Genomic DNA, 20,592 nt, shown 5'->3' with positions numbered 1-20,592 from the left:
GGCATGGCAATGATATTGGTAGCCCCAGTCACCACTAATCCATCACGAAATGACAAAACAAATGCAGATATTCAATAGCCACCACCACAACTGCAAAATGGATAATAAACAGATTACTATCTAAATGACTGTATAATAGAGCATGTAAAATGCCCTTAATATCTCTATAAAATAGTGCATAACTTTTTCAGTGTCATCTATGACTGCATGCATCACTGTGTCACTAAGTCCCTCATTCACTTTATAAGTATTTGAGAGGATCTGTGAGATGGTGCATCAGTCTATCAATACATCTGTAACAAAATGTGTGACTGCCTCAGTACATCTATGCGTGGGTGCATCAGTGTTACAATGGGTCTGTGATTGGTTGAATAAGTCTCTCACTCAATTTGTTAGTAGGTGCATGAGTGCCTTTGTTCATTTGTAAGTACGTATATGATTGTCTGACTGGATCTGTGAATGGATATATGAGTGTCTAATTGGGTGCCTGAGTGGGTGCATGAGTGTCTGAGTGGACCTGTGAGCGTGTGGTGTGCATGAGTCTATCAGTGGGTCTATGACTGGCAGTGTCAGTGTCTGAGTGGTTCTGTCAGTGGGTGTGTGGGTCTATGAGTGTTACTGAGAGTGCGCACATGAGTCTCTGAGTATATAACTGACTGGGCACATATGTCGCTGAATGGGTCAATGAGAGGCTGTGTGAGTGACTGTGTGGGTGTGTGATTGTCTGAGTAGGTCAGTGAATGGATGAATGCGTGTATGAGTGGATCTGTGAGTGGGTGTATGAGTGTCTCAATGGGTCTGTGAGTGAGAGCATATGTCTGTGAGGGGTTGAGTGAATGGGTGCATGCATGAGTGTCTGAGTGGGTCTGTGAGTGGATTCATAAACCTTGACTGGATTGTAGTGTGTTTTATCTAGGTACCTGAATCAATATCCTATTCTTTGCCCTTGTCCAGTTATAAATCACTAATATCCCTGCAACGGCACAGAAACCCTTTTCATAATTCGGTCAAAGCGCATGCTGTCACATTAAGCAAGCCTTTTCCTCCAGCCCCCTAGAAAGCACACCGAGTTCTTAAACAAATCCAAGCCTCCAGCAACCTGGGAAATCCCCGCTGCTATTGTTTTGATTTCGTCCGAGAACTCCTGTAAAGCACTGTAAGAACGACCAGTCCTTAGTGACATCTTTATTGACGTCTTATGTCCATCCTTACGTCAACCCCGGCACCGTTCAGGTATAAATATACCGACGCTGCCTTACGCAAACACACGGTGGTAATCCTGGAGCAGAGCAGCTACTACTTCCGAAGAGCCCAGCTGATGCGAGAGCCCACGGACGCTGCCCCTCCCTTTTGACGCGCTGAGAAAGACGCTGTCTTTTCTCTTGCCGAGAAATCCAGCCTCCGGTGTTTCCAGCCTACCCTTGCGGGTGACTGGGATACCGAGTCCTGAGAGAGAGATACCAGCCCTCCTGCCTTCTAATACCCAGGTACTGAACTGACTAAACCCTTACAGAGAATTCTTGAGTCAGATTCTTGGCAAACCAAACTTAACTTAAACTGCTACTTACTTACTCCCTCCCAAGTATTAGGCTTAGGTCAGGTACACCGGGGTAGGCGTAGTTAGAAGCACCAGTTGAGTACGATTAGTCAATGTATATATGTATGTATCTATTTTATCCATTTTAAAGTATCATATGGCTAAGAAACCATATCAATGCTTTTACAGTATTATTTCATAATCCTGCTTTTACTGTATGCACTGTACTTAACTATAAGTATTGCAATTGTAGCAATTAATTTCTCTTGTATGAGGAAAGAGACTGCTCAATAAATAACACCTTTTATTGAAAACGTCCGTATCTCTTTTTCTCTGCAATCTGGTGAAACTAAGTACGCACCTTTGACTGAGTGAAATAGCTGTCTTTTGTTTTCACACGACTCTAGAGATATACTCTTATTCAGGGAGAGCAAAGTTGTCATGTTTTATGGTTGTCAGAAACTAAATCCCTTCTTGTCTATCCAGGGAGGTTAAACTCCTCCTCGCTTATTCGAGAAAGTTTCTAGTGAACTCTGAGCTAGCTGGCAAAAAACTTAAGTCTAATATAGTCAGTAAAGACCTAGATAACCTCAGTCCTACGTCTACACTAATGAATGTAGTATTCCAATGCGCAGAGCATATTGGGACTATAGGAACTACACTACATGGCGCCCAACGTTTGGTAAGGCGATAAATCTAACGCAAGACGTTAGAGTAACTCAATCGGGCTTTTTCACACAGACCCTTTCTCCCGTAAATACTCCAAAGACTTCTGGAGTGGGTCAAAGGTTAAAATCCGCCGGAACTTAGTAGGAAGAGATTTCTATGTATAGTTTTTGGTTTATTCAACGTTGAAGGATACTGTGTTCCAAAATATTGTGCACCTAATCTTTGTTTCCTTGAAAACTTGATCTGCAACAAAAAAAACTTCCTGTCAGTAAAATGTCAGACGGTGAAGGAGATAGTGAGACAGCTAGAATAGCAGCTCGTCTCCTAGAGGAAGACACAAGTCTCCTGCAGACTGACCCGGATGCAATACTCATCCCGGTCAGCATAAGAAAAACTATAACTCTTAAACTAATAGAAAATGGACTGACATCGAGAGGTGGTACAGTCATATTCGTAATAGAGGCACATGAATATCGGCAGACAGAGGTATTCTATTCATGGATAAACTTTCCAGCAGCAAACGCTGTCACACATGAGTTCCACTATTACAAAATAGAGGAACCGCCGGATTAGTACACCCCTTTCGAGGAGGTGGAAATCCCATTAAAATACCAAGAGCACCTGCTCTTGTTTAAAGGCGCCCTAAAACATAATAATCACATCACCAGGCTCGGTCCACTAGGTAGACCAGTAGCAACGTGGCCGGTTCTAGCCAGCTACACACCACATCCCGACATTGAAAAAATGTCAATATCAGAACTTCTGATACAGTTAAAACAACTGATTAAAATACATAGACAATTAGTCCAATATGTAATGCGGACTTCAACAGTCCAACCAGCTATTAACATTCCACAGCTGACCCCTCATCAGGGGAACACAAACAAAATTCCACCACAGAACATACAGTCATGTCTGGATAAAGTACCCGCAAAACGGGAACAAATTCCATTCTGGTTAGCACAAAAAATCACTCAAATAGAGGCAGTATTTCCGGATACTACCCCTACTGAGAAACACAAAATTCTGAATATCTGTCTTCCAATGGGGATCGCACCACATGTGGAGGACTGTGACACTTGGGGCACAGTCTTTGCTTCCATTTACACAAAAACACATGGTGTTCCATCCATGGCGGTAATACCAGATGTGCTAAGACAAATTCAAAACGAATACGGTCCAGAACCTGCTTTAACTCTGGGTATGAAATTACTGAAAGACTTCAAGCAGGTCTCAGCTTTATTATTATCTAACAGCATCTGTGGCGATCCGCCAGAAATTGAAAGAAACAGATATAGCAGAACAGCCATTTGAACTTGCCAGAATCATAGAAAAATCCTATGAAGAGCTAGGAAGAGATAGTTTGGGTGGGAAACCAGTAAAACCCCAACTAACTGAAAATCCTGAAAAAATATTTATTAAAAATAATTTAAACACTCCAAAAAAGTGCTGGGATGGAAATAAGCAATCCACTCCCAAAGAAAAAAGATTCCAGTCCAGAGGAAAGTCTCCTCGGCGGAGAGAAAGATCTCCGGACCAAGGACACAGGTCTCTCCAGAGGGAGCCCTCTGAGAAAAGATACAACCTTAGAAATAGGGATAATTTGAAGAAACCTGATAGATATCAAGATATTGATACACGTCCCTCTCGACCTTTTCAGACTTCCTCGCAGAAATCGGAAATAAGAGGACGGTCAGAACACAGGGAAGAGCACGTCAAGTCCAAAGACAAAGAACCTGCTCATCAAAGTAAAAAACTACAATTTCCAAAAAAGAAGGTAGCCAGCATTAAAATAGTCAAACATGCCGAGGATCCTGAGGACACAGCTGAAAAACGGAGAGTGGGCTCAGACAATGCTAGACAGCGCAGCAGAAGTGAGCATAGCTCGCAGGATCCTGATGAATCATCTGGAGACAGTGGACACGAATGAATACATTCAGGTGGAAACTGCAGATACCAGAGTTAGCAAACCTCATAAAATATACGAAATAACATTACGTATAGAGGGAGATAAGACTAGGAAAATTAGGGGTCTATTTTGGGATAACCTCTCCAAAGGCTATGACATCCTTTTAGCTGAAAAAGACTGGCCACCAGAGTTTGTCAGGGAGTGCCCTCATGGCGAAGAAATGATTATGCCTGCCTTCTCAAATCACATTCCAATTCATAGAAAATATACACTTACAAAAAAGTGGGCAGTAGCCCAAGCTCCTGCATTATATAAAAACCATGTTGGATGGGATGAGGACTCTCCTCCTCACAAAATCCAGTTAAAAAATCAACCAGCTGCACAAAGGCAGTACCCAATTAAGCAAGAAGCTAAAAAACAGGTCAGGAAGATCTTAGATCAACTTGAATACCAGGGGGTGATTGAAACATGCACCTCTCATATAAATAACCCTTTGTTTCCTGTCTCCAAGCCAGACGATTCATATCGTCTAGTTTTGGACTACAGACACCTTAACTCATGTTGCAAAACCTTTGCAGTACAAAACTCACATAGTGCAGCACTAATGAATAACATCGTGCGCAAAAAATACAAAACAACCTTAGACATCTCTAATGGATTCTTTTGTCAAAATATAGCACCTGAAAGCAGGTATTTGACCGCTTTCTCAATAATGGGCTCGCAGAAACATTCTGTCGACTCCCACAGGGGTTCAAGAACAGCCCAGGACTATTCTCAGCGAGAGTAACAGAGTTGCTACAAATGTATGATGATGAGGCATTATCTTATGTCGATGACATCTATCTAACAGATGATGACTTGGATACTCACTTGAAAAGAGTGAACACCATAATACTTGGGTTCGCAGCAGAGGGTTACAAATTCAACTTTAAAAAGTCACGAATTGCCCATCTAACTGTCCTGTTTTTAGGATATGAATTATCAAGTGAAGGCAAAAGCCTGGCAGACAATTTCTTGGAGAAATATGCTGTAATCCAAGCACCAAGAACGCTGAAAAATTTACAATCAATTCTAGGTTTCCTGAATTTCGGAAGAACATACATTCTAAATTATGCAGAGAGGGTTAAACCTCTCTATGAACTAATAAAACCAGATTTTAAAACAATCAATTGGACTCAAAAACACACAGAAATTTTGAGATCGTTGCAAACAGACATGTTAGCTAAAACAAAATTGCAAACACGCGATAACACTCGCAACCTTGTAATCCGAGTCATCCCAGGAAGATGCGGATTCACATACCTAACCTCTAATGAGAGAGAAACGGTACCAATAGCATACAAATCACATTTGTACACAGAAGCTGAAAAAACATTCAGCATTAAAGAAAACATTGTTCATGCGGTTCAAACGGCTGTAGCAAAAGAAAGAGACCACGCTGATGGCAGACAGATTACTGTTAGAACAGCAGAATCAGCCTTTGAGGCATTAACAAGCACATGTAATTTACCTACTGTGGCATTAAATCCAAAATGGATACAATGGGAACATTCTCTTGCTACAGAAAAAGTGAAATACTATTTTGACCCGGAAATGAAAAAATTAAAAAATCTAGAATATGAAAGAGAATATCCTCTGCCAACCGACATTCGGCCCATACGACAGTACGCCTGTGTAATATACACAGACGGACATGCACAACCTTCCTTAAGAATCTCTGAAAGAATTACAATCAATATACTGGTGGCCGGGAATGAGCCTGCAAAACTACAAATTTGCATTTTACTGTAAAAACTGCAACAGAGACCGCAGTGGCGAAATGCCCGGAGCACTACCAATGCCCTTCTTTTAGAGATCACATAAATTCCCATAAAAAATGCGTTCCATTAATAATATCATCACAGACTAGTTTCACTTAATATGTAGACCCCAGCACTCGGCTGACGTCTGAACTGTTATATAAAGATTTGTGAGTCTATAGCGGCATAGACGCAATTGGCATGCTACACTCTGATCAGGGTCCTGCTTTTGGCTCTCGAGCTTATAAGGAGGCCGTGACCAGCATGGGCATTGCATTGCGGGAATCTGTTCACTTCCTTCCTGAGGGAAATGGGATGGTGGAAAGAAAAAACCGAGACATAAAGCAATCTATAACGGCAAAGGTATTAGGTTCGGGTGTTGGGTGGGTCAAACATTTAATAAGTGTCCAACGTAGTCTTAATAATCTGCCAAGAAATTCTCTAAAAGGTTTCAGTCCGTACAAACTATTGTTAGGGGCTAGAATGCATATCCAGGACCTCGATAGTCAAACTTCAGTGGTAGAAAGAAAATGCTTTGATATCAAAGATCGTTTGGCTATTTTACAGGACTTAAATGAAACAAGAAAAGACCTGAGCAACATAAAGTTGAAACAACAGCCAACAGCCACTGAAGAGAAACCACCTGTCCCAGTAAGGCCTGTCTGGATTCCAAAGATTGGGGATCTGGTCAGAGAGAAAATCGCGGTGAAGAAGGAATTTGGGCCTTCTTACAGAAAAGCAGTACCTGTCTTAGATGTCAACGGAACAAGATCAGTTGTACTACCGCCCCTTGCTGGTAAAAAGGAGAACCGATTTGTATCCATCGACCTGGTTAAACCACAATCATGTGGCCAATAATAAGTAGTGGGCCAAGTGGACTCCCAAGAAGTAGCAGAACACCAAAGTTTGCTACAAATCAAGAGGCTCAAACTGAGAGACTAATCACATTTGATAAACCTACAGTGAATCAACAAGGACTATGCAACAAAGCCATGGAACTTATGCCTCTTGAAACCCAAATTACAACAATTCGTCAAGAAACACCTGTCTACAACGATGTAGACACAGACTATGCTAATAAAACAAGGAAAAATCCAGAAGCAATTCCAATAATTGACAGAAATGCATCAGGCTACTTCATCAACTTCGATGACTTTTCTGAGGATCCGAGCGAACCTGAGGAACAGCCAACGACAACAACAACTTTTAAAGACAAGGCTAAAAAACTCTTTCATCAACTAAAGGAGACCTATGTGATTTCCCCATGGATTGAATTTTGGGTGGTGCTAGGTGTACGTTTCCTCCTGCTTTGGCTCATCATGGTGCTATGCTTGGGAAACTTCCTTGAGGGAAAATATGTTACAATGGACACAGCAAGCCAGAACATCAACCTGGTCCTAAAGCCACACAAGTCTTCACACATCGAGAAAAGAGAACTTTCTTCAGTGAACTTCACGGCCAATCCATTACCCGGTGGGGTAGCATGGGACAAAAAACAGATTACGATATATATGGCCCGGTCGAACTCTTGAAGTATCCTCATCAATTTAAGGTTTCATTAAGTGACTTTGTAAAACCGAGTACATTCTCTGATGATTGGGACTTTGAAAGTATTAATGATATGATGTCAGACTTAGTTATGTCAGCAAAATTTACAGAACATGATTATTTACAGGGTTCATCGAATTATGATCAGATGTACTGCTACAACCACTATGGTAACCATTATTTGCATAAATCTGCTCAGCCTAGAAATGTTTTAAATTATAATCAATGGGAACATTGTGCAACTCCACCAAAAGGTAGTTCAAAAACATTCTATGAGAAATTTCAATACTTCTCAGGGTTTAACACAAGTGAAGCAGAAACATTTTATTTCAAACTGTTAAATAAGACAGGAATGAAAACCATGCTAACAAATACAAAATTAATCAATTCAGAATCATTTTATGAAAAAATGAGTACATTTGGTTTTGATTTCTGGAATAATAACATTGAAACAAAAACAATCTGGGGTACTAAAGACTGGCAAGTCCGAGGTATAGAATCATTATTCAGAGCCTGCATGATCCCAGAACAAATTATATTTTTGAATGACACAATTCAACAAACAACCTGTCTTGGCCTAGCCAAAATTAAAGACTTAAACAAACTGTCTATTCCAAAGCCATCACCTGATAGTAATAGCACTACAGATGTTGAGATAGACGTAGCCCATATTTTTAACCAAAACAGAACACATCCTGATTGGAAGAAATGGTTGATCTGGCCCACAGACACAAATAACTGTCAAGATAGATTCCTGAACAAAATACAGGGGTTCAAATTGTCAAGGCCAGACCCTAGATACTCCCAGCGACAACATCCAGGGATTGTAACAACATACAGTGTGGGTAAACTATGCCTCGAATGGCTACATACATCCACACTGGCAGAAATTAAGCAACACTTAACTTTACTTAAAGAAGGTGCTGACTTGCGTGATTTCATTATGGGACCACGCAAACAGCGTCAAAAACGTTTCATAGCGGCCTCTATATATGCAGCTTATAACGAAGCTTGGAAAGTAACTCAAATTAAAACAGCAGAGAAAATACGGGAAATTGACCGTATTAATTTGGAAAAATCACTTTCTGTTGTGGACAATGGGTTAATGACTCTGTCTTCCAGAATATATTCACTGGACAGTATTGTATCATCTGCAATCGATATAATAGAACAGGACATGCTAATGTTACAACATGGTCAGTCCCAATTGCGTTCTATTGTACAGCTTGGCTGGACGTTACAAAATCTGCGTTCAGGCTACATGCCTTGGCGTTTAATCAACACAACATCACTGTTCTCTATCTTTACCTTATTGATATACAAATTAGCTTGGCACAAAAGGGAGCAGAATATACAATTCTGAGCATTGAAAAACTTGAGAGATTACCATTGACAATGTCAGAACGACCTGTCATTGAATGGATAATACACGGGATAATAACTATTCCGATAACGACTTTCCAATTTCGATACTGCCAACAGTATATACAGGCAGGCCAGTATGAAAGGTTGGGTAAAGGATACATCAAGTCATCATGGAAATTACCTTACACACACACATGTTATAGTGAAAAAGGACAGAATGTATTTCTTAGTGGTGATAATTGTGAAAAATCACTAAGTGGTATACTTCTGTGTCAGGGCATAAATTTGCATGGGGCCTGTTAGGGGACTTCAAATAACCTTTCATGTCACCAGCTTGGCACACCTGCAACTCGAATAGAGCCATTCTTTAGACGGCTTTCTAACGGGAGCTACATTCTAATAGTGGACCACAGATGTTATGGCCTGGTGCCAGGAAAAGCTTATCTCGTAAGTGTAACGTCCAGGGTCACTTGCTGTGAGCAAGTATTGTATCCCAACGACACTCCAGACAGGGAGGGAAAAATTTGGCCCAGTCTGAAAATCTCTTCTATTCGAATTGATACTTTAAGCAGAATGAAGTCTGTTCTTCTACAGACGCCAGTGCACTTGACGTCATCAAAAGAAACGTATGATCTCCAAGTTGCAAGGGCAACGGCAGAGATTCATAACCTTTTATCAACAAATTGCCCCCTACACTTGGCAGAAATGCTAAATGAAATCTTAAACATTTCTGATACGAATGGTATCGCGAGTGTATTTAAGACAATTTTTTCGGGACTGTTGACACCTTTCAAAGCAGTCCTGGGCATCTTTCCTAATTTTGTCCCTTCTCTCTTTGGCGGCCTTCCACTCCTGTTGGGACTCGTAGCAGGCATTTTATTTTTGACTCTCCTGCTTCGTTATGGCAAGCCATGTCACAGACAAGACTCCAGCAACAATGGAAGAAACGATCCTAGCAATACGCTATCGGGACCGCATTACTAAAGTCCTTGGATTAGCCCGGCTAAGAGATCTGAATATGACCTGGTTTCTTTCATTCAGACCCATCTGGCAAAACTGTATCTTACCTGTGTTAAGATGTATGCTGTGCGGAGAAGAATGCGTGTTAGACGTCTGTCTTACACTACAATCAGAAGTACCATTGAATACAGATACTTTGCTGAACCCAGTAAAGGCTCATGCATCGTGTTGTCCCCAGCGGTTACCCATCCTGATGACGGCATTCGTTGAGACTTCACCACTGCAATTGAAGGGTAGTGAAGTGCAAGATGAGAACAGCATCAACCAGGTACGACCCTCTGTGAGCACTGCTGATCCTGTCATCGATGATAGCAATCATGCTCACGATTGCACAGTTGCGGCATTTTCCAACTTGGTCGAACTTTCACCTGAAGCGGTAAACTGCTTTTTTGAAAGTCTGTCTGAAATGATGTTCTTGCCCGAACAGAAAGAATAAACTTTTAAGCAAATGAGCACTCAGCGTTCCCTGAACTCTGAATTTGGCCTTCAGCTTTGAAAAACAAAAGCTTCTGAAAATATTTGGAACTGTTTTGACTTCTTCCCTTGAAAACGAAACTATTTTTTCCAATTCCATAATATTTACCTTTTTTAGCACCCATCATCTGCTTAAAGTAGAACTATTCTTAGAGAACAGAGCTTCTATTTTTAGGAACTCTAGAGACAATATATTACCTCAGCCTCTAGCACATTTACAAAAGATTGTATTTATATGTGATGGAATGGTCTCGCACTTTTCTTTTCTGTATTAAGAGCCATTTCATGTGTAACTTTCGCAAATCATTCATGCTGATATATATGTGCATCTTTTTTTGAATGATTACACTGCTTGAAAGCATACAGTACCTATACTTATTTTCGTGTATTTCGCATATACCATTTCAGATGCAAAATAATGTATTTTGGGGTGGATCGGTATACACATGCACCGTTAGATATGTTTACTATTGCTTAGTTTTAGTAATTATGGACATGAATTCGTGGAGTGGGTGTAGTGTGTTTTATCTAGGTACCTGAATCAATATCCTATTCTTTGCCCTTGTCCGGTTATAAATCAATAATATCCTTGCAACGGCACAGAAACCCTTTTCATAATTCGGTCATAGCGCATGCTGTCACATTAAGCAAGCCTATTCCTCCAGCCCCCTAGAAAGCACACCGAGTTCTTAAACAAATCCAAGCCTCTAGCAACCTGGGAAATCCCCGCTGCTATTGTTTTGATTTCGTCCGAGAACTCCTGTAAAGCACTGTAAGAACGACCAGTCCTTAGTGACATCTTTATTGACGTCTTATGTCCATCCTTACGTCAACCCTGGCACCGTTCAGCTATAAATATACCGACGCTGCCTTAAGCAAACACACGGTGGTAATCCTGGAGCAGAGCAGCTACTACTTCCGAAGAGCCCAGCTGATGCGAGAGCCCACGGACGCTGCCCCTCCCTTTTGACGCGCTGAGAAAGACGCTGTCTTTTCTGTTGCAGAGAAATCCAGCCTCCGGCGTTTCCAGCCTACCCTTGCGGGTGACTGGGATACCGAGTCCTGAGAGAGAGATACCAGCCCTCCTGCCTTCTAATACCCAGGTACTGAACTGACTAAACCCTTACAGAGAATTCTTGAGTCAGATTCTTGGCAAACCAAACTTAACTTAAACTGCTACTTACTTACTCCCTCCCAAGTATTAGGCTTAGGTCAGGTACACCGGGGTAGGCGTAGTTAGAAGCACCAGTTGAGTACGATTAGTCAATGTATATATGTATGTATCTATTTTATCCATTTTAAAGTATCATATGGCTAAGAAACCATATCAATGCTTTTACAGTATTATTTCATAATCCTGCTTTTACTGTATGCACTGTACTTAACTATAAGTATTGCAATTGTAGCAATTCATTTCTCTTGTATGAGGAAAGAGACTGCTCAATATATAACACCATTTATTGAAAACGCCCGTCTCTCTTTTTCTCTGCAATCTGGTGAAACTAAGTACGCACCTTTGACTGAGTGAAATAGCTGTCTTTTGTTTTCACACGACTCTAGAGATATACTCTTATTCAGGGAGAGCAAAGTTGTCATGTTTTATGGTTGTCAGAAACTAAATCCCTTCTTGTCTATCCAGGGAGGTTAAACTCCTCCTCGCTTATTCGAGAAAGTTTCTAGTGAACTCTGAGCTAGCTGGCAAAAAACTTAAGTCTAATATCGTCAGTAAAGACCTAGATAACCTCAGTCCTACGTCTACATTACTGAATATATTATTCCAATGCGCAGAGCCTATTGGGACTATAGGAACTACACTACAGGATGAGTGAGTGGGTGTGTGCATATCTGACTGAATTTGGGGGTGGGTGTGTGAGTTTCCAAGTGAATGATTGACTGACTGGGTTCATAAGTCTCTGAGAGGGTCTGTAACTGATTGTGGGAGCAACTGTATGGGTGTGTGAGTGGGTGTAGGAGTGTCTGAGTAGATCTGTAAGTGGGTGTATGAGTGTCTCTATTAGAAAATACATAAGTGTGTGAGTGAGCCTGTAAGTGGGTGCTGGAGTCTCTGAGTGGGTCTGTACATGGGTATGTGACTATCTAAGTGAGTCTGTAAGTGGATGCATGAGTATTTCAGTGGATCTGTGAGTGGGTGCATGAGTGCCCAGGTGAGCCTGTGAGTGGTTGTAAGAGTATTTAGGTAGGTATGAGACTGTAAGCATGAGTCTATGGCTGAGTCTCTAAGTAGGTGCATGAGTTTCTGAGTGGGTCTGTATATGGGTGCATTACTCTCCAAGTGAGCCTGTAAGTAGGGTGCATAAGTACCTGAATGGATATGTGAGTGAGTGTATGAGTATATGTGTGGGTATGTGACTAGATGTATAAGTGTGTGAGTGGGTATGTGATTGGGTGTATAAGTGTCTGAGTGCATACACGAGTGTGTGACAGTGACCGGCGAGTGTGCACAAATTTAGATTTTTTAATATATTTTCACAAATTTTTGCAATGATTTTGAGTTAGAGTCAGAATTTACTTATACAAAACCATATCATTTCAGCGGTTATATATTAAGCTGAGTTAACTATAACTTGCACCCCTGCAATGCACTGCTTATGACCTCACATATTACATCACTCATGACATGATCAGTGACATCACTATAGACTTCACTGATGACATCCCAAATTACATCACTGATGACATCAGTGATGAAATCATCCTGTGATTTTTAGTGTTTTTAAAACGTTTATGAGTGTTAAATATATATACCAAGGTGTATTGGTGAATCAGTGGGTGTGTGACCGTATGGATGACTGAGTGGGTGTGTGGCTGACTGTATAAGTGAGTTATTAGGTGCCTCAGTGAATGTATGGGTGAGTGACTGTTTGTGTGAATGTTTGTATCTGTCTGTCAGTAGATGTCTAAGTGGGTGTATGAGTGCGTTAGTGGGTATCTAAAGGTCTATGTGGGTGATTGATTGGTTGTCTAAATATCTATGGTTGTCTGCATGTCTGTGTGTGTAGGTGAGGAGGTGTGTGACTCCCTGTATGGATGAATAAGTGTCTGTAGGGCTGTGTCGATGATTGAGTGCTTGAGTCAGTATGGGTGAGTAACTGGGTATGTGAAAGGCAGTATAGGTGAGTGACTGGTATATGAGTGACTGTATGTGTGAGTGAAAGAGCATGAAAGCGGCTATATGGATGACTGCATGCTTCAGTTGGTGACTGTATAGGTGAATGATTACGTGTTACTATTTTTATGAGTAAGTAAGTGGGTGTGTGAATAACTGTTCAGTGAATAACTTGCTGAGTGACTGACTGTATGGGTGATTGTCTAGGTTTGTGAGTAGTTCTATGAATGACTCACTCAGTGTGTGAGTATTTGTATGGGTGTATGAGTGGATTTGTCAATGGCTGTATTAGTGAGTGAGTGGGTATACGAGTGGCTATATGGGTGAGCGAGTGGATGTGTGTTTAGATCTATGAATCAGTGAATGGGTGTGCAAGGACTGGTATGGCTCTGTGAATGGGTTTGTGAATGGTTGTGTGGGGGTGGCAGTGGCAGTGGGTATATAAAAGATTCTATAGGGGTGTGAGAGGGTGCATCAGAGATGCAGTGGATGATATCATCACTGAAGTCATAAGTGATGTCATTTGAGATATCATCAGTGATCTCATCAGTGATGTCACTGACCATGTCATGAGTGATGTAATATGTGAGGTAATAAGCATTGCATTGTGGGGGAACATTATAGCTAACTCAGCTAACTATAATGGATGAATTTCTATGGTTTTGTATGAGTAAAATCTTACCCTAACTATGCTGTCCCTGTAACCTTTGGTTTTATTAGTGAATTTCTTAGGTTTTTTTAAATTCTATTTGCTAACTATAACGTCCATGTAACCTTTGGTTTTATTAGTGAATCTCTAAGGTTTTTTAAATGCTAATTCATAATTATAATGTCCCTGTAACCTTTGTTTTTTTTTGTGAATTTCTAAAGTTTTTTAACCAGCAGACATGTTACTGGAGAAAGGGGGCTGGGCCTCCGACCAGCTCTCAGTAATTCTGCTGCGTAGGACTTACAAGAGGTATCGGGAGGGCTTCTTGGCCCCCAAGGTCCCTCTGGAGCCAAGGGAACTTTATCCCCCAACTAATGGTGCACCCTGAGGCACATTTGCAGAGTGGTGGAGAAAGGGGATATCATCTCTGACAACTTCTCAGCAATCCTGCTGTGTGGGACTTAATGGAGGTCACAGGAGTGGTAGTTGGCCCCGACGGATGCCCTTGGGGGCCAACTACCCATCCTATTACCTCCAGAAAGTCCCATACAGCAGGACTGCTGAGATATGATAGCAGGCAATGCCCCCTTTCACCACCAGTCGGCAAATGCACCTCCTAGCACACTACTATTTGGGGGGTTAAGTCCCCTTGGCTCTTGAGGGTCTGTGAGGGCTAGCTAGTCCTCCTGTTACCTCCAATTAGGCCCACACAGCTGGATTGCTGAGAGGTGGTCAGAGGCCATGCCCCCTTTCTCCACCACTCTGCAAATACGCCTCCTGGCACACTGCCATTTGGGGGATGAAGTCCACTTTCACCCTGAGGCCCCCAGGAGGAAAGGGAACCCCCACCAGCATTGCGCCGAGAGGTGTGTTTGCAAGTGATGGAGAAAGGAGAGTAGCCTCTGATCACCTCTCAGCAATCCCACTCTGTTGGACTTACTGGAGATGACTGGAGGTCTTGCTGGCCCCTAAGAACCTTCAGCAGCCAAGGAGAATTCATCCCCCACTCAGCAGCACCCCAGAAGGCGCATTTGTAGAGTGGTGGAGAAAGGGTGCGGGACCTCAGCGACTTGCCAGCTACTTTTTTTCCTATTTTCTTTAAGTAAGGTGTGCAGCATGGTCCCCCTTCCCTGGATCATTTTAGGCCTCGGGGGCACCATCCCCCGGTGCCAGGCCTTAATATATTATTTTTTTTAAAGGGAGGGGCTGCATGACCCTCTTCCCTAGGCCTATTTTGGCCCCAGGGAGCCCAACCCATGGGGCAAGGCCTTTTCCTTCTTAAAAGTAAAATGAAATAAAGGAAGCGGGCCATGTGGCCCCTCTTCCCCGGGCCAATTTTGGCCTCGGTACCCCATTGCTGGGGCCTTACATGTATTTAACTTTTATTTTGCAAATTGGAGTGGGGCTGTGCGGCCCCCTCCTGAGGCCAATTTTGGCACAGGGGACACCATCTCCTGGGGCTAGACCTAAACCTTTTTTGGTTAAAAAAAGAGTATGGGGCCTGCGCAGCCCCCTTATCCGGGCCAATATTGCCCCGGGTACCCCATCCCCCAGGGCATGGCCAGGTCGTTGGGGACCACAGGGAGAGCCTCAAGGTCCCCGCAGTCCTGCCGGCACCCGACCTCATGTGGGAGTAGGCACTGCTTTATGCCTGAATTCTTTTTTTTATTGGTTTTCAATTCAAAAATACGAGATACAAAATTTAAACTTGTACTGTACTTATTGTTATATATTCCTCCAGGAGGAATGGCTGTGATAGAGAAACAATAAACTAGGAAACATGGAGAAACACCCCCCTCCCCAACCCACCCTCTTCCTATCAAAAGCTGGAGCAAATACAATATGTTCTTTCAATCTCTTCATTGGTCGAATATCCCAGATGGATTTGGGCCTTATGCTGCACATGATCATCAAGCGTTCACTTTTGAGGTGGATCTGCTAAGCACAGCACTCTCAAATATTTTGGACAGGTGAGTTTTGTAAATCCGAGGTCAACAGTTTTAAGAAGGGTTCCCACTTGTCTTGGAAGGAAGGATCGGGGTTAGCGAGTGACAGAGAAATTTTCTCCATCCCGATTTTACCCCACAGTCTATGGAGCCACCCCAGATGAGTAGGAGTAGTTGTAGTACCCCAGTGGGAGAGGATGTTTTGTAGGGCATCCCCCAGTGCCAGTGCCATTTGTCTGCCTCTCCGTGATCTAAGTGGGAAGGTGACTGGGTTCGGAAGACCCGGGAGAATGTAAGCTGGGAAACAGAGTATTTGGGTATCAAAGTGGGAGTCAATGTCATCTAATATCTGCTTCCAATAGCTCGTCAATTGGGGACATTCCCATAGCAGATGGGTCAGGGTTCCCAGCAAGCCACATGCCCTCCAACATTGAGTACTTCGTTGTGGGTTGCCTCTGTGGAGTCGCAGGGGAGTTAGGTACCAGTAGGTGGCTATTTTCATGGCTGTTTCAATATTTGCTACATTACACACTGTTTGCCAGGCTCTGTGGTAATTATCTGACCATTCCTTATGTGACAATGACCTGTCCAGTTCCCCCTCCCATTGCAGCTGTCCGGGTGATTTCCTGGTGCCGGGGTCACACTTGATGAGTTTGTACAGGTCTGATGTCAGGCATGCGTCTGTATTCCTCAAGACTAGCCACTGCTCGAATGGTGTGAGGGGTCTCCCTGTGCCTTCCCGCACATCTGTTTGCGTCACCTAATGTCGAATTTGTAAGTATCAATTTGGTCCGTCTCTGGGAGGTCGTGTTCCCTACGGAGGTCAGAGAAGACAAAAGGGCCTGTTGTGTCGAAGAGATCTCCCATTGAGCGACGGCCAGTGTGTGTACCCTGATGAGTCCAGCCCTGGTGTAAAGCCTGGATTGCTAACTATATGTTCAATTGGGGATGGAAAGGTTGTGAGGCCCCAGGGGGGCACCCTGTCCCAAGGTGATAAGATGGTATGTGTCACCTTGGAAAGGTATAAGTTCTGTGTTCTGGAAGCTATAGTAAGGAAGGGGACACGCCAAAGGGGTTGTCTGGCTAGCGCCCTGTCTATAAACAGCCAATGTCTCTCAGACACTATCAGCGGCCTCAACTGCCCAGCCTACCAATTGTCTTGCAGGTTGGGGTCTCCCAGTCCTCCCTCACGGGGGTCTCTATAGCTTAACTCCCTACATAGTCTAGGCCTCTGATCTCGCCATATAAAGCACTCTAAGTCCCTCTGTAGTGAGTGCAGTACGCCCGAAGGGGAAACTAGCTGTTGTGTCTGAAATAAATATATTATCTTAGGAAGTATGGTCATCTTTAATGCTGCAATACTGCCCAGCTACAACAGTGAGTGTGGCCTCCACTTACGAAGGTAATCTCTAACATGCTGCAGCAGCGTAGAGAAGTTCAGCAAGTTAGTTTTCTGAATACTAGCCATGAGCTGCAAGCCCATGTAGGGAATTGTGTCCTGCGCCCAGTGAATTTGGTGTGACCGCTGAAGCACTCCCAGGGTGTTGGGCCGAGAGATAAATTGAGGGCTTGTGACTTATGCATGTTGACCTTGAAACCTGATGCTTGGGCAAAGCGTTCAAGCTTTGCCAGTAAGGCTGAAAGAGATTCCCTAGGTTTCTACAAGGTGGCAACCACATCATCGGCATATAGGCTAATTTTATGCTCTTCGCCCCCAAATTTCACCCCTGATATTAAGGGATTATCCCGTACCCGCTGGGCCATGGGCTCCATATACAAAGCGAACAGGAGTGATGAAAGTGGGCACCCCTGACTTGTTCCATGTTGGATGGGGAAGGTGGTCAAAATGAGACCGTTCACTCTCACCCAAGCAGAAGGGTTAGTGCAGATACCGAGCACACATTCAATAAAACGCTGCGGTAGTCTGAAGTGAATCAGGGTTGACTTGAGATATGGCCAGTGCAGTCTGTTGAACGCCTTCTCAGCGTCGACAGAGAATAGCATTGCGCTCGACAGCAAAGCGTTTACATTTTTCTACCAAGTGCAGAAGGCTTTTTGTGTTATCAGAACACTGATGTCTCGGGACAAAGCCCGTCTGGTCAGGGTCTATCAACCCTGGTAGATGAGGGGAAAGCCTCTGTGCCAAAATCCCGGTAAACATTTTTAGGTCAACATTGAGGAGGAATATGGGGAGATATGAGGCACAATGTCGTATATCCTTACCTGGTTTAGGTATTACCATTACTAATTACTCTAACATTGATGGCGGTATAGGAGTGGACGATCCAATCGAGTTATATACCCTCACCAGCAACGGGGCCAAAGTAGCGCAGAAGGTTTTAAAAGAGATAGGAGAAAACCCATCCGGACCCGGAGATGTCAGTGGTCTAAATTTGGATATAGCAGAAATAACTTCCTCTAGCCTAATTGGGGATTCAAGGCCTTCATCTTAACTCAGTATTTTCACCCTTTAAATATCAGACTGGGCCCTCCACAGGTAGTTTTTGAGCCATACAAGGACGCATAGAATTGGCTAAATGACTCCGCTATGCGCTGGTCAGTGGTTTGTTCCTGCCCTAACTGATCTACTACCATGGAAAAGTTGGATGGCTGCCTCTGTGACCTTAATATATTGGCCAAGAGCCTCCGGCCTTTATACCCTGCCACATAAAAGGCATGTCGGATTTGGAGAGAGGCATATTTGGCTCTATTCATATCTAAGCCTGCCAACTGAGCTCTCGCTGCTTTAAGTTGCTTCCAGACCCTGGGTGCCCCTGTTCTCTGAGGAATACGCTCTACTTCTATTACTGTGTTCGAGAGCTGCTCTCTTTTCTCTCGCCTAGTCTTATTATCAGCTGCTGATATAGCAAGGAACTCTCCCACCACTACTACCTTCAGGACGTCCCATAGAATTGCAATGGAAGTGTTCAGAGTGTCGTTGATGGCCAGATATTCCGTTATAGCTTTGGTAATCAGCTGGATCACTGAGGGAAGCTTTAGCATCGTCTCTCTGAGGCGCCAAAGGCGATGAGATGGGCTATGGCAGGGAAGAAACAGAGATATACGCACAGCTGAAGATTATCTGAAAGGGGTGCCCCCACGAGTATGAAATGTCTTTTGAGCGCAAGAATGCTGTGATTGGTCTGAATTCCCTCCTTTTTTCAGGGTGGATGAGGCTAAGTCCTGATACAGGAGGGGTCTGGATGATCGAAAGTCTATGGGGTGCTTGTCGCGCGCTTCCCGAAGAATCCGCTCTTTGGTGTGAAAGTCGTGGACTTATTTTAGGATATCCAGCGGGGAGCTGTTGTGAGTCTCTTAGGCCCCACACGCTGCTCAGGGGGCTCCCAAGATGAATCAAAAGAGTTGTTCCGCAAAGGCTTCAATGTCCTGCACCTCTGCTCCCTGAGGAACTGCTCATATTCTAATGTTGTTCCATCAGGAGCGGTTCTCAAGGACCTCTGCATGGGCCTGTAGGTCCAGTTGCTGATCTTGAAGACGGAGAACCTCCTGTTGAAGCTGGTCAATCTCTTCATCCCTCGTAGGGACCTGTTTCTCCAATGCATCTACTCTTTCGCCAACTGAGTCTATGTCCCTTCGCATTTTCCGGCGTTCCAGGGTTATCTCTTTTTTCATGGAGTGAAATTCTCCTTTCAGGGAGGCGAATAAGGATTCAAGGAACATGTGCGTGATAGGGCATTCAGCTTCTCCCTGCTCCTGGTCCACTGAGTGTCCACTCGGGATGGGACTGCCTCGGCCCCTCCAGCGCTGGTCTTGAGGAGGAGATAATTTACTGAGCGATCCTTCTTCGCTTTGTTGGTCGCCATGACTAAAGGTTGCTCCTCCTCCACTTATTTCCATATTCTGCTTTATGAAGGGGTCCTGCAGGCCTCCAATCTCACGATCGGGAGTGACTGAGTTATTTGTGTGGGCCTCTAACCCCTCCAGGCTGCTGGTCTGTTCCTAGTCCGCCCCCTCCACCACTCCACAGCCTGCTCTATGTGGACTGAGGGCCACTCTGTGACCCAGGTCTCAGTTAGCCTGACTCAAGGGGAGGGGCCCGCCTTCGTTTCACCTTTTGCTCTGTTGTTGCTAGCTCGAAGAGTGCGATTGGAGGCCTAACAATTAGCCGGTAGACCTACCTTTGGGATCGTTTTGAGGGTTCTGACGATGAATCTCCCACTGCTCTGGTCTACCTTACCTTCTTCTCCAACACCTGCTCTCCAAGGAGAAGGCACTTCATTTCAGTGGCCCATGAGCTGGGCGGGCAATTGTATGTCAACTTAGATTCTCAGTTCTCACTTGCAGCTATCCTTTCTTGCCCTCGCACGGACCGGTGGGGCCTCCTCTCCCGCCCCACCTCCACTTTAGTCTGGCTACAGCGCAAGCCATATGGGGACCCCAGTAAATGCCAGTTCAGCGTAACACCAAGTGTCTTAATACTGTCAGCAAGGGAGAGGGATTAGGGGGCCTCGCTCACCTACTCAGTTTTCTGGCCAGCCGTCACTGTGCCATCTGGCCTCACACTTCTCCATAGGTAGGCCACCAGAGT

Source organism: Lissotriton helveticus, chromosome 6 (assembly GCF_964261635.1).
Source record: "Lissotriton helveticus chromosome 6, aLisHel1.1, whole genome shotgun sequence".
Classification (NCBI taxonomy): Eukaryota; Metazoa; Chordata; class Amphibia; order Caudata; family Salamandridae; genus Lissotriton; species Lissotriton helveticus.
This window is presented reverse-complemented; position numbering follows the sequence as displayed.